This window comes from Uranotaenia lowii, chromosome 2 (genome assembly GCF_029784155.1).
Source record: "Uranotaenia lowii strain MFRU-FL chromosome 2, ASM2978415v1, whole genome shotgun sequence".
In the NCBI taxonomy this organism is placed as follows: domain Eukaryota; kingdom Metazoa; phylum Arthropoda; class Insecta; order Diptera; family Culicidae; genus Uranotaenia; species Uranotaenia lowii.
Window position 1 is genome coordinate 124,108,557 of NC_073692.1, and position 15,186 is coordinate 124,123,742.

At 34.4% G+C, this 15,186-nt stretch overlaps 1 protein-coding gene across 1 annotated transcript in view; it reads right to left on the reverse strand.

Moving 5' to 3' along the window:
- Positions 1-15,186, reverse strand: part of LOC129745328 (uncharacterized) — an 88,520-nt gene that overhangs the window by 72,350 nt on the left and 984 nt on the right. The gene's annotated exons all lie outside the window — the stretch shown is intronic.

Below are 15,186 nucleotides of genomic sequence, written 5' to 3' on the forward strand. Positions count from 1 at the left end.
GATGACCAGGGACCTGTTTCGTTCCTGGTTTTTCAATGATTTTGTTCCTGCAGTACGGCGATTTCAACCTCGTTCCATTCGTCATCAATGAAAGAAAACTCTTATGAACCTTCAATCATCCCCAACCCTTAAAATACCAAGTGGTTAATGGGTGGTCCTCTAAGTGGGTCAGGACAACTCCCAAAAAAAACATACAGTGTTAAATGACTGGGAATTTTAGTTCAAAAACAGAAAATTCCAACTAAATTTAAAGGCTGACAAAATCGGGATAAAATGCTGACAAATTCGGGGATAGACAAAATCGGGGGTAGACAAAATCGGGAGCTGACAAAATCGGAACAATACTGTATTAGTTTTTTTTTACCCTGTTAGGAATATCGACTATACCCAAATGTCCATTTCACTGGTGCTACGTAAGATCAAATTGGCTATGATAAAAGGCTCCAAAACATCCTTCATAAAGATGAATGTGCATCAGCAAGCCTTGATTGCTTCCGGCACACAGTGGTTCAAATCCCCAAAAAGCAGGAAAAAAGTTCAATTTTTAAGTCAGTGACAACCAAATTTTTTATGTTGAAATCGAATCTCCAATATTCAAGGAACGTTATGATGTAATTATATATTTTGTAGGACCTTTTATACACCTTCCGTGGAACAAATATGAATAACAACTTAAACACAAGAATAAAAAAAAGGATTTTTTATTCTCAACCCAAAACAATCCAAAAAAGTATAAAAATCCTTAAAAAATTATAAATGTCTATACCGAAGTGATATATGATAATCTATTTCAAAGTTTGAAGATGAAAAACGTGCTCAATATCAAGAAACAAATGAAATTTCTCTTGATTTAGTGTCCAAAATTCGATGATAAAAATATAGCTTGCGCTGCCGATTGCCGTGGTAAGTTATGTACCGTTGGATAGGTGAAAACCTCAGCATAAACATATCTTAAAATCAGCTGCTAGTTTCTGCTAAATTTGCTGTTTGGTTCAAAAATGAATATTTCAAAGTATTTATACAGAGTAACCAAAGCATTGTTTGTTTGATATATATGCAACTTCTCCATAAAATATTAGTTTGAATATTAATACAACTAACCTAGAGGAATTTAGGAGCCCATACTTTATTTCAACAAAAATAATCATAAATAGTTTAAAAATATTCAGTTTTCCAGTATTAAGCTCTAACCCCGTTTTGGCAATCTAAGAAAAAAATAGCAAACTTTGAAAAAAAAAATCTTTTTTTTTTAATATTCCGCCTATAATCTTTTCCAACTTTTTCTGATTATGAACCACTGAGTGGCGCCTTCCTACTCTGGGTGATTCGATTAAGAGGAAATAAAGGGACAATTGAGTACCTTGAATTTTTTTTTCGATACGAATAAAAACAAATACAATTTTTTTATCAAATTTCACAAAATATGTTCAAAATAACCGCAAAGCATGCACTTTGGACAAAACCTGCAAAAGCTGATCATATTTTTTAAAGATGTTTGATTTTTAATTTTTTGTGCTTCTTGATGAAATATTACTGATGATGACATAAATATGTAAATTACGTTAAAAAGTTTTCTCATAAATCAAGAAAAAGTTATTTTATCGGTAAAACAGCCAACAAGTTTTACAACACCGTTTTAGAATCCGTTTTCGAAACCTTTCGATGTAAGAGAGGGGACTCCCATACAAAATTTACAAAAATTTGACTAAATTCGAACAAGGTGGGGCAATTTATTGAATTAACAGATAGGTTTTGATTATATTAGATGATATATTGATGATGAAATTCAATAACATCTGGAGTTTAATAAAATTTGAATAGTTTGAACAAATTTTAACAGTTTTTGGATGGTGTTGCAAAGCGCACTGGGTCAGTTTGTATCTTATATTAGTGAAGTAATAACCTGATTTAAAACTGTTTTACCTAAAAATAACAAAATTTTGCCTTTAAGTATGCAAAGACCATAGGGTAATAGAAAAACTTTTTGAATACTTATCATCTGACACTTACTTATTGTGAAATGAGATCTCAACCAAACCAAACTTTCTTTTATCACTGTAGACAAATCTGGTCACGTTACATGCTTCTAGGATATGGGTGGCTAACATTTTCAGGTGGCGGTCCAAATTTAAGAAATGAGATTCTAGTCGGCAATTTTTTTTTCTTTTCTTACTTTTTAAGTATGTTTTTTACAAATTTATTTAAGTAAAAATTAGATATACGCATTTAAAAGTTGAAAATATTCCAATGCTTGAAGGGAATTGACTCATGGTCATAATATGTAGTTAATATGCATAATAATTAAAAAAAAAGTTTTTATTTAATGTTGTAATTTTTACACATTACATATTATTAAAATCTCAATAAATAAAAAAAAACGTCCTCCAGTATTCTTTAAATAATATCTGAAAGAAATAAGTAAAATAATATGGACATAAATCAACAACTTCAAGATTGTTTTTATAATTCGATGAGCCTTACCTGTAGGACCCTATTCTGGATTTTATTTCGTTCAGTTGTGTCATTTAAATAAATATGATGTTATTTTGCTGATTCGATAATTGTTATACTCATTTGAAAAGGTAATGTCAAGAGAAGTGTCTTGTGTTCTAGCTCTATCGGCAATTCAGTTGCTTCCTAAGGCGATTTCCGTGGCCGCCTAAAACAAAAAAATCTTTTGAAATTTCGAAGTTTTTCCAGATTTTCATGGTAAAAAACGATTATTTTTCTGGTTTTTTTTACATAAGTTCTTAATATGAAAATAGTGCTTATCAAAAATTTAAGCAGGTTTGAAAAAATGAGATATTCAATAAGGTTGCCAGATTGCCCGGATTTATCCGAATTTGCCCGGATATTAAATAAAAATTTAAAAAACGTCCGGTCCGGTCCGGTTGCCCGGATTTCTTTGAAAAAGCCCGGATTTTGCCTGGGTTTATTCTCATTGATATTCTCAAACAACACTTTGAAAAACCTAATGTTAAATAAATTTTTTCATTTATGCATTCAAAACCAAAATTTTTTTAGCAATTTTCAGTCGTAAAGCTTTTTTGATAGCCTTAAATACGATTTAAGATCTGTAGATAAATAGCCCGGTTTATCCGACCCGGATGCGTGCTGAAAAAAATCTGGCAACCTTAATATACAACCCTATTTTGGATTTTTTATAATTTAAGACTTCTTTCGAGTCACATCACAGAGTAAAAATTTTTGGCTTTGAAAATTTTAACCAGAACTGTTCCTAAATGGTAATAACTAAAATTATTGAAAATATATCCCGTGATGAAAAGACCACTTCCAAAAATCGATCAGTTTTGGTTCATCGTTATTCCAAAATTTCATAAAGTGAATATGTTTCAAAACAGGAAAGTTTGACAAAAAACTGGAACGGTTTAAATATCGCAATTCACCAAATTTGTTTCCTTTTCTATTTATAAAAAAATATAATCTTAAAAACTATCTGGCATAGAAGTCTACGAAAAAATTTTTTCTTCCAAATATGTGAAAATGCTCTCACGTGTTTTGAAGGAAAATTAAGTCTAGATGATTTTTGGCCGAATTTCGTTCAAATCAATTCATTCAAACTTCACACGTCCCTGAACTTTAAAAAAATTCTGATGAAAAATATATCTATGCTTTCGAAGGAGCTGCCTTATGCCAATGCGCATTAGACTGAGTCGATTTGGGGTCATTTTTGATTTTCTCAAACCCTGTGGTCTAAAAAGCTTCGTCTTGGTCCAGAACTCATCCATGATTTTTTGCAGAATTTTTAATTAACGTTTACATGAGTAAATTTGAACTTTTAGGTTTGTATGGGAAAATTGAATATTTTGTACTAAAAAAATCAACATCATTTTTGTTTCGTCTGTGGAACCGAGCCAGCTGATGATTTTTGTGCCAATTTATAAAATTCCTGTAGGAAATTTTCCGCTGAACAACTTTGTCGAAGACCGTAACTTCGCATCTTATTAGGAAAAAAAAAAGTTATCAGCTGTTTAATAGGGGTTTGTTTTTTTGCACTGATCAACAATAAATTCAATTGACATTCCTGCAGGGTGCCTAGCGAGGCATTGCGTGACTACTTTTCATGCAACATTTTGCGAGGCTCAAGCAGTGATGTCAATTGAATTTATTAATAATCAATGCGAAAAGACATACCCCTGTTTAACAGCAATAACTTTATTACCTAATAAGATACGAAGTTACGGTCTTCGATAAAGTTGTTCAGCGGAAAATTTCCTTCAGGAATTTTATAAATTGGCACATAAACCATTAGCTGGCTTGGTTCCACAGACAAAACAAAAATGATGTTGATTTTTTTAGTACAAAATATTCAATTTTCCCATACAAACCTAAAAATTCAAATTTACTCATGTAAACGTTAATTAAAAACTCTGCAAAAAATCATGGATGAGTTTTGGACCAAGACAAAGCTTTTTAGACCCCAGGGTTTGAGAAATTCAAAAATGATCCCAAATCGACTCAGTCTAATGTGCATGCCAATTGTGGCATGCGGGCCACGGTTTGGCCACTAGACTGAGTCGATATGGGGTCATTTTTGATTTTCTCAAACTCTGGGTTTTAAAAGTTTCGTCTTGGTCAAAAACTCATCCATGATTTTTTGCAGAATTTTTGAGTAACGTTTACATGAGTAAATTTGAACTTTTTAGTTAGTATGGATGAATTGAATATTTTGTACTGAAAACTCAACATCATTTTTGTTTCTTCTGTGGAACCGAGCCAGCTGACGATTTTTGTGCCGATTTATAAATTCCCTGAAGGAAATTTTCCGCTTAACAACTTTGTCGAATACCGTAACTTAGTATCTTATTAGGCAAAAAAGTTCTTAGCTATTTAACAGGGGTAAGTCTTTTAGCATTGATAAACAATAAATGCAATTGACATCACTGCTAGGTGCCTAGCGATGCATGTATTCCATGACTACTTTTCGTTAAGTACTTCGCGAGGGTCCAGCAGTGATGTCAATTGAATTTATTGTTTATCAATGCGAAAAGACAAACTTCTGTTAAACAGCTAATAACTTTTTTTTTCTTATAAGGTACGAAGTTTCGGTCTTCAACAAAGTTGTTTTTGTTTTCGATTAAAGGATTAATTGAAGAAGGAAACTGCAAAATTTGTGTAATTGTCTCTATGGCTCTATGGACATGTTTAAAACTGCCTTCAGAGAGCAAGTGAAACCAAGAAGTTGCAAATGGCATTCATAAGACGAACATAAAAGAATTAAGCAAAATTTGAAATTGAAATCACAAATAAGCTCTCTCAGTTTGGAAACGAAAAGATTTTCACGAGTTTCTTTGTTAAATGGACAATATTTCCAAGATTCTATCCGATGTCGTCTGGAGGTCGTCGGATCGAAATGGAATGGAAACAGCCCCGTTTATAACTCGAAGCTGCCGAAGGTAATTGGAAGCCGTTCCAATAATACTTGAGCTGCCAGCCAGCAGCGGTGAACGATTTCCATTTGGCTCAAGAGGCCTCTTGAAGGAGGCGCCGTCGAGCGAAATTCGACCTATATCTGGGTAAAATGCTCGCCTTTGCCTTCTCAGATTTCGAAGCAGTTTGGCTCAGGCAAAATTTCCACCAACGATGACGACCAAGATGAAACTTCTGAGCCCGGCTCGGCTAATAGAGGTCTGAAAAACAGCATCGACGACGGGGAGGAAAATTGGGACGGGAAAAGTTTGATGAAGTTGTTCGAAACAATTAGCAGTCAATTTTGGGAAGCGTCTGGCCGGTTTTTGAATGCGGAGCCCAATTTGAGAAATAAAATAGCCTGCAACAGCGTCGTCGTCGTTTTCGGAGATGATGTTCCGGTCGATTTAGATAACGGTTGAAAATGAAAAAAAGGCTTTCGCTATAGCTGGAAGTTTTCCTTATAGCTGGAAGCTTCCGTTGGAAGAAATTAATGGGTTTTCCTCAAAGAATTAGGACGATTATAATTGTAGCAAGACTAGACTTGTAAAACGTTTCACGTGAAATGGTTGAAGAACATATAGCTTCTTATAATGTGTTGCCTTGATCCTTTCTGCTTGATTTATGCAAAATTAAGAATTTGATCATTTGACTTAAAATGACACAAATTTCAAAAATGGTCGACAGTTTGTCAAAATTTGTATGTAATCATTTAGGTAATTTTAATTTTTTTTTAACTTAGACTTATATTTCATTCATTTCGTTTTCATCATAAAAAATCATATTTCCTGATTTAGTGTTAAATTTTGATTTTGATAAAGGGAAATAAAAAACAAACATTAAAAACAATTGTTTTTTACAAATATCCTACTAGAAATAATGCAATAGCCTGTTAAGTGCATTTTAACCTCATTTTAAACCTTTAGCCAAATTTCAAGTTTGTTCAATGAAAACGGACACGGCTACTATGAAGCGTTTGAAGTTATCTCAAATTTACTTTTTTATGGGATTTTTATGGTTGATTCTTTTTAAACATGGGTTTATAAATGTTTCATGGAAATCATATAGATATTAGAAAAGAAAAGATAGAAGAACAGAAAAGTGATTCGTAAAAATGTAAGTGGAGATCTTAGCGCTGAATATTTTATGAATTTTTGACACAGGACATTCCAACGGAAGGAAATAGAATCTATATATATAAAAAGTAATTTCCGTTTGTTTGTTTGTATGTTTGTCTTCAATAGGCTCAGCTGCCTTAAGAGCTAGAGAGCTGAAATTTGGCATGGGTGCTCATTAGGACCAGGAATGATGAAAAATGTTTTTAGATTTTCGGATGAACCCTTTTGAAGGCGGTCGTCCATTCAACAACGGTTTTATTCCCCCGAACCAAAAGTCATGGCACCCATTTTTTGAACCGACTTTCGTTTCCGTTCGTTTCGTTGGCGGGATTATTTTCACCATCACCATAGGCAGGCTATTAGAAACGACCATCCAGAGCTCACATGTACTGGATAGCAAATCAAAGCTTGCTCAGCATTAAAAATTTGAAAGTAAAAATTTTGGCGGGTGTTTTTTGTACCTACTACTGTTCAAAGCACATGCTACCGTTACGAGATATTTGGATGCAATTATAAGCCTACATTTTGATTGGAAAATAAAACTAGCCTGTAGGAATATATTGACTTGAATAGTAGCGGCTTTCAAAGTGCTCTTCACCGCCGCTGGGGGGCTTTGAGGATCAACGATTTTTATATTTTTGGAATTCCTCATGGAGAAAGAAATTTTTTTTAGATTCAGAGTTATAAGTTCAAGGCTGTGATTTTGACGCTTCAATTGGGATGTTAATGGGGATTAGAAAATTGATAAGATAATTAAATTTGAGGTTTTGAGTTTTATACAATTTGATTCCACTGGCCAATTTCTAACTTTTGAGTTATCATTGATCTATTAATGGGATGTTTGTGTCCATGAAAAAAACAGAACTAAAAAAAACTTTTTTCATAATATAAAAATGGTGTTTTCGGGATGATTTGCTTTCGATAACTTCTAAAAGCTATTAGTTGAACTTTCAACATTTAAGGTAAACTAATAATAAAACAGGGCGAAATTGAAAAGCGAAAAAATACTCATGCAATTGAAAACATGCAAAGTGAGCTTTCAACATGCTTCAACAAAGTATGGAGGTTTTTTAAGAAATTTCTAATTAAATGAAACTTAAATATACCATTTTACAGGGAGATCATCCATATTGAAAAGTGGGATAATCTTCAACAGATATTTTCATTAGATAGGGGATGGAAATAATAAAAAAGCAGTTTAATCTTTTGAAGATAAAACTATTCAGCCAAATCTATTCAAGCTTTCTAAAAAATGATGGTTGTAAAAAATGTTTTTCATGAAAGGATGAAGGATTGGGATGAAAATTTGTACACGAGAGTTTTGAGGCAATCAATTTCAGGTATTGAATTCAGTGTAAGGGGCCGGCAAAAGGTGGGCGTCCATATTACGTTTCAATATTTTTGCAATATCGTCGTTACCATACGGATTGGGATGAAAATTGGCACGGTAATTTTCAGGGACGGACAATCGATTATAGATGTCATATGTTTTGCCAGGGGTCTACGACAGGAGTCGTCCATTAGTTTTTTACTGCTTTTAGCAATATTGACGTTACTATGCAATAGATTTCTTTGAAAGTTTGCGCACGGGAGTTTTGAGGGAAGGAAATTAATTTCAGATATCAAAGATTGTATAAGAGGCCACCGAAAGGGGTTTAACTTTTTGGCAATAATTGCGTTGTTATGAAACTGTCGAGTCGAAATTCATACACGGGGGTTTTTTGGCACGTTCAATTGATTTCTGATTTAAAATTTAGTAGCAGACGACAGAAAAGTGAACGTCCAATATTTTTGCAATAATAACAACAATGATTTCGGAAGTGCATCTGGAAAATGCTTGACAATTGGCGTATTCATACAACAAGTTGAAAGCGAAACGGAGTTCGTATGGGATCAGCTAGTAATTCAATAAAATTTAGATTTTTTAATTGAATTTTGTTGTATACTGACGGGGTGCGTTTTATTAACCTGTTTTACGATGAAGTGCACGATATTATTTAAAACGCAACATCTCAATGCACGAAAGATATTAAAAATCGAATATTCTTTTATGATTAAACAGAATTTCTACCAGGTGAAAGCATTATGTTTAGTTTGTTCTTCAGTCCAATACCTCAAATTTATGAAAACCTTTCCAAACCCGCTATTTGCAAGAATTTTATTTTTCTAAAAGGAAACCTTATTTTCTTGAATTATATCTTATAAAGTTTTATAGCGAACTTGAAGCTTCTTATTGAACTTGTATTGTTTTTTGAGATGTACCCGCAACAGAGTCCCATATATAAAATATGGCGTATTCAGTACTTTTCAAGGTTTTTGGGCGGCCGAAAACCTTAGATTTATTGTTTTAAGTAATGTCGGAGAAGAATCTAAATAGTTTATTTTGAATTATTAAAAAAAATTTCGAAGACAACCTTTAGAAATGGAAGGAAATATTTCTTAATAGACAAACAATAAAAAAAAAAAACAATTCGGATAGAACAAACATAGAATGTTTGAGCCTTATTTAGACCATAATTTGCTTTAAACGTTCCCTTTACTTTGAAAGTTTGAACACCCGGCCATGTCCGAATACATCAGGGTGATTTGGAATACATACTCTTCAATAAACAATAAATCACTATCTCTTGTTTATTGAGTTACGAAAATATTTTAGGAGTTTCTAGCGAATCAAGCATTATATACAGCTAAGGCAGTATTTTCTTCATATATATAATTTTTTTTAATAATACTGCTTTTTCGGGCGATAGATTTATTTTTCTTAAATTTGTCGAAATAAAAAAACAGAAATTTTCAGTTTTGAAAAGAAAATTTGCAAAAACTTTAAAAGGTGAAGAAAGTTATGAAAAACATTTATAATCCTCTCAAATTGTAAGTTTTCACGGGCTTTATGGGAATTAAAAATTTATAAAACCAGGCAATCTGGAATGCTCACTTTAAAAACATTAATATGAGCATGCAAAATTTATGTTAGTAAATTAATCATAGAAATTTTCATTGATTTATACACTCTACAGCCTTTTGATTTTTTTGATAAAAAAGGTAACTGTAATTGACTAAATAGGATCAATAACTGAGTTCCACTATTAAATTTTTGATCCTGACTAAAACTGAAATTCTGACTAAAACTTTTCCAACTGATTTTGCCCAAATTTCATACTTTTGTCTTGGTTTTGATTATCCTCTTCTAAAGGAAATACCGTTAATTCAGCATTTCATTTTATTAATGACCGCTCTCAAATTAATATTATTATAAAAACGCTCTCATATTCGAATTGAAGATTTCATTGAGCAATCCTCTAAACACGAATTTTTCTACATTTTCAATCTCATCTTATTCCAGATTCATGATTCTGTGTTTGAAACACTCAATGTCTGTTTTGAATTTTTGCTTTCGGAGATAACTTTTGTCATATTTTGAATAACTTTTGACAAAAGCTTCTTGAATTCAGTTAACATTTTTAATAAACTAAATAATTAATTTATATTTCTTAGTTGGAATCCGCAATACATTGTAAAAATTTCATCAAATTGCATGAACACGTTTTTGTTTGTATTTTACAGATACGAAAGTAAATTAAAATTTCTCTAAAATTTCATGTCTACGATTTATTTTGACAATCTAGAAAACATTCCAACAAACGGTTTTTGTAACGCTCTTCTGGCTACTTAGATCGGTATCAAGATTATCAACTTGATATGCAGGTCAAGATCAAGCAATCTAGTAAGCTACAATTTCTGATGCCTAATTTAATAGTTTTTCTCGAAATCAGAGAAGCCTCCAGTGTTTACACTGCTTTTAAATGACCCATAAGTAACCTAATGATTATAGTGATTTAGTTAGTGTTTCAGATATTACCTATATTCATTAAAGATGGAAATTTTAGTGCATTAATAGGACAGTAATCAGAGGTAAGGGTGGGTAGGTTTTTGAACTTGTAAGTTATTAGCGGGAAGCGGGAATTTATTGTTTCACACTATTCGACAGCTGTAAGCATTTTTTATCTTCTAGGGCTTGTGATACAGCTCAGTTGGTAAGTCAGTTTTCTCCTGAGCCAATCTCCGCGAAATCAAGCCCAAGAGAAAATATCGAACACAGTTGTACCGGTAGCAAAGGTTTTTTTTTATCAGAGATTTTCATCTTATTTGATGATCCCATTCCATAGTAAAGGTAGTAAAACGAATTTATTCTAAATTTCTTTTTATTGCTATGGATACTATGGACCAACTTTTTTTTTAAATTCAGGAAGCCTTGAATACAAAATCATTTTAAATCAGGCTAATATAAAAATGGCCGAACTAATGACTTTTTTGTCTTAAAAAAAAAGTTTATGTAAGCTATCATGGTGATATCATAAATTATATGGGTTTTTAGACCCCCGTTCAAACGTATAGGGTCCGTTTGGTAGTGAAAATTCTGCTTGAATTTATTCTGTTAGGATTAAAACATTGGAGGAGCGTTGTATTTATAGAGGGCTGAAAAATAAACAAAATGGATCGTGGTGAAATTTCTTATTTTTTTTTTAAATCATGTGTTAAAAATGGTGTTAGACCTGCAAATTTCAGATTGGGGTTCAAATTTCTCAATACATTTAGATTGTCAAAATGGAACTTGAAGCTCGATCATATTTAAAATAAAAATATTAATTACAAAATTAAGAGCGTCGGAACCTTGTTGAGCCTCTTTATCATATTTTTGTGAAATATTGCAGCATAGTTATCCACTATTAAAAGCAGCTGCCATTGAAAAGTCTTCAAAAAACTAGTTTTTTCTTATTTTGAACATCTGATGCCAAAATGTGATTAAATTTTTAAATTTATTATTTCTAATACACTGTTCCAAATTTTTCTACAATGACTAAAACAATTTTAGCGGTTGATCGCTGATTTTTAGGATCTTAAAAAATAAAGAAAAAAAAACTTAATGCGTAAACTAAATGTAGCTATTAATATCAGCTTTTTTAGCCACTAAGTGAATTTTTAAGCATTTGATGGCTGATTCTTTGACATGGAATAACATGAAAAAGCTGAATCATTTCTGAGTATCATTTATGAGCTACGAAATAAGGTTTGCAAAACTAAAAATATTGTAAATACATACAGCGCTTTGAAGCGATGAATGTTAAATTGATACTTGAGAGTTCTCTGTTCTTCCTCCATTAGATCCCTTGAGGTATTTTTTGTCAGATATTTCTGTGAGCATCCATAAAAAGTGATGATGCAAAAATAATAGTTTTCATGAATTCATAGGGCGAATAAGAAAAATATTTTTGGGTTTGGATGTACCTGAAAAAAGTTTCAAAATTTCCAATAATGCCATATTTACACGTTGGACGGATTAAGGTTGGAATATACGTCATTTTGCTAATTGAAACAGATAATTTTCCATGAAATTAAAAAAAAAAAACAAGGTAAAAACTATGACGTCGGGCTCCCGCAACCTCTATTTACCGATCAGGAAGTGCTAAACGTTCTTAGTTCACTCGATCCATCGAAAGATCCAGGTCCAGATGGTATTCCATCGTCATTGGTTTCGAGATAAGCTGTTCCACTTGCAGTACCGATTTGTTTAATTTTCAACCGATCGATCTCAGAAGATGTTTTTCCTAGCCATTGGAAAATCGCTTCCATATCGCCAATTCATAAGTCTGGGAATGCGCATCGTGTGGAGAACTACCGGCCAATTTCAATCCTCTGCTGTTTTTCAAAAGTGCTTGAAGTTTTGATGTACGAAAGGCTCTATTCAGTAGCTACTCCGATACTTGCCGAAGTTCAGCACGGGTTTATCTGGAAGAGATCAACGCTGTCCAACTTGATATGCTATGCTAGTGACCTTCACACTGCAACTGATAAAAAACTGCAAGTGAACTCAATATATGTACGTCGACTTTGTCAAGGCCTTCGACAAAGTACCTCATATGGTCGTGATGGAGAAAATAAAACGCTATTGTTGTCTTGAATGCAAATGGTAAGCAAATGATTGCACTCTTACCTGCTTAATCGTCGAAGCTTTGTAAATATCCCTGGAATTCACTCCACTATGTTCAATATACCGTCTGGTGTTCCGCAAGGTAGTCACTTAGGACCACTTATCTTCGTGATTGTCATAAACGACTTAGCAACCGTCCTTCAATCGACAAAACAACTGTTCGCAGATTATTTGAAAATCTACCGGATCGTTGACTCAAGAGTGGACTGCGCTGCGCTTCAAGAAGACATTAACAGACTTCTCGCATGGTGTGGAAAACATGGAATGGATGTGAACGCCGATAAGTGCAAGTGCATCAGCTTTTTTAGAACCAGAAACTCTTAATCTTCGATTACGCTTTCGGTGGCACTCCGTTCGAAAGAGTTGTCACCATTAAGGATCTTGGAGTAACCTTTGATCAGAAGCCATCCTTTAATCAGCATATCGCGACAACAATAGCTAAAGCCTTCGCTTTGTTTGGATTCCTGCGACTAAATACTTAGAGCTTTGTGGACCCATACGCTCTCAAGACAGTGCTCTTTGGCACGAAGTGTCTTGGAGTATGCGACACCAGTTTGAGCACTCTACCACTCTGTCCATATCTAACGAATCGAACGAATTCAGAGAAAATTTCCTCGTTATGCGTTGCGTCAACTGCCCTGGCGAGACCCAGTAAGGCTACCGCCCTACCTTAAAAGGTGTGCTCTTTTGTCTATACCGTCCCTAGGCCAAAAAGAACATATTTGCAGCGAATGTTTGTATACAATCCTGACAAACTCTGTTGACTGTCCACAATTGCTTCAATGCTTGAGTTTGCACGCCTCATCCCGCCGTTTGCGTAACCAAACCACCTTCTGGCTATCTAGAAGCAGAACAGTTTTTGTACAAAACCACCCGCTTAATCGATGTTGTCAAGTCTTCAACGATGTGTCACACTTGTTTGACTTCAATGTATCCAAATCAATGTTTAAATGTGCAATCCGCAACATTCCCTAGCTTTAACATAGTTTCAAATTATACATAAGTTAATTTTTATATTCGGACTGTATGGCAGCAGTCAAAGATTAAAATAAAAAAATAAAAAAAAAAATAAAAAAAATTAAATCAGGCTTATTTCCAAAAATCAGGAAAAAATGTGAGCTTACCAGGTTGATGGGTGGGTCTCAAAAATCAAGCAAATCCTGGAAAACAAGATACATTGGCAGCTGTGGTTACACACTATCGACAAGAGATATTTGCGTCGTCCAGGAAGGGTCGCCAAATTTTTTTTTCAATCAGGGACTGATGAAATAAATATCGGTATACGTCAAAGTAAGGGAACTTTCGCTGAAAGTGATGACCTTTTTTTGGTCGTTGCTCCACATTTTCGTTTGAGCAATGGTATTTATTTAATGCAGTTCTTTACTACCCATTTTTCATCGCATTCGCAAATAGGCAAAATCAGGCTTATTTTCAAAATCAGAGAAATCCAATGGTTAATCAGGTTGTCAGTCTAAACCTAAAACAATAAGGCAAATCCTGAAAAATCAGGCACCTTGGCATCTCTGACTAATGGGTGTCCACGATGAAATTGCCACACACAAAATTGAATCGCTAAATTCGAGTTTTCACCCGATTGCCATCAAATTTTCAGAGCCTTCAGAGACTTCATTCTACCATTTTATTCGTATTTTATTTACAGTCTATACGCAAATGCTCGCACCTTGGCCTCAACCCCGGCCATAAGATTCTGCACAACCTGTGAATCAACCGTATTTTGCATGTAAACCCATACTTTCTTCAGTTCCTCGACTGTCTTCACTACAACTTCAGCACGTCCTTGGAGTAATTGCATGAGGCCAAATCCGACCAGAAGATTGTTGGGACGTTGTGGGCCTTCAGGAGAGAAAGCAGCCGCTTCTGGAGGCACTCTTTCATGTACACCTGTCCGTTCATCGTGTCCTGGGTCATGAAAGGTGCACTCCGCTTCTCGCACGTGCAGATGGCTTGCCAAACCAGGAATTTATTCACAAATTTGGACATCTTCTTAGTGCGGTCATGCTCCGGAACGCTGAATATCTCTTTGGCCGTGAAAAACAGGTTTTCGGGGATCTGTTTTGGGTAGCCGATTATTGCGAGCACGACACTCTCTCGGCTGATAGGCCTTCATCGTTCTTACTATACACACGCACACACACGACGACTGAGCTGTTGTGTCCTGAGCGGCAGTCAGTCAACGGACAGCATTCAGTGAGTAAAGACGTGTGTCTCCCGTTCGACCGATAGTGTATAAATCGGATCTGCACATGTTTGAAATCGGCTTTCACATATATTTCGTCGTCCATGATGCAGCATTCAACTTTCGTCAGCATGTTGAGGTACATCTTCCACGGGTACGGGTTTTGGTGGACTTGTCCTGCTTCTTGTCGCGATAAGGGGCCTTTTTTACCTTGAACGTTCGAAGCCCAGCCTTAGTTTTGGCCATCTGGACAAAACTTCAGATTTGGTGCAGCTTCTTAGCCACATCCCGAACGGAGGCGTTCGGGTTTCGGTTGAAGGCCCCAACTACGCGGTTGTGATTTTTGGTGTTTTACGGAATACTTTTTCTTTCACTTCAGGGCTTCAGATCGGTGGTCAATCGTTCCTCGAACCGTTTAATCACTCGTGATATCGAGGAATTCGTGATTTCCA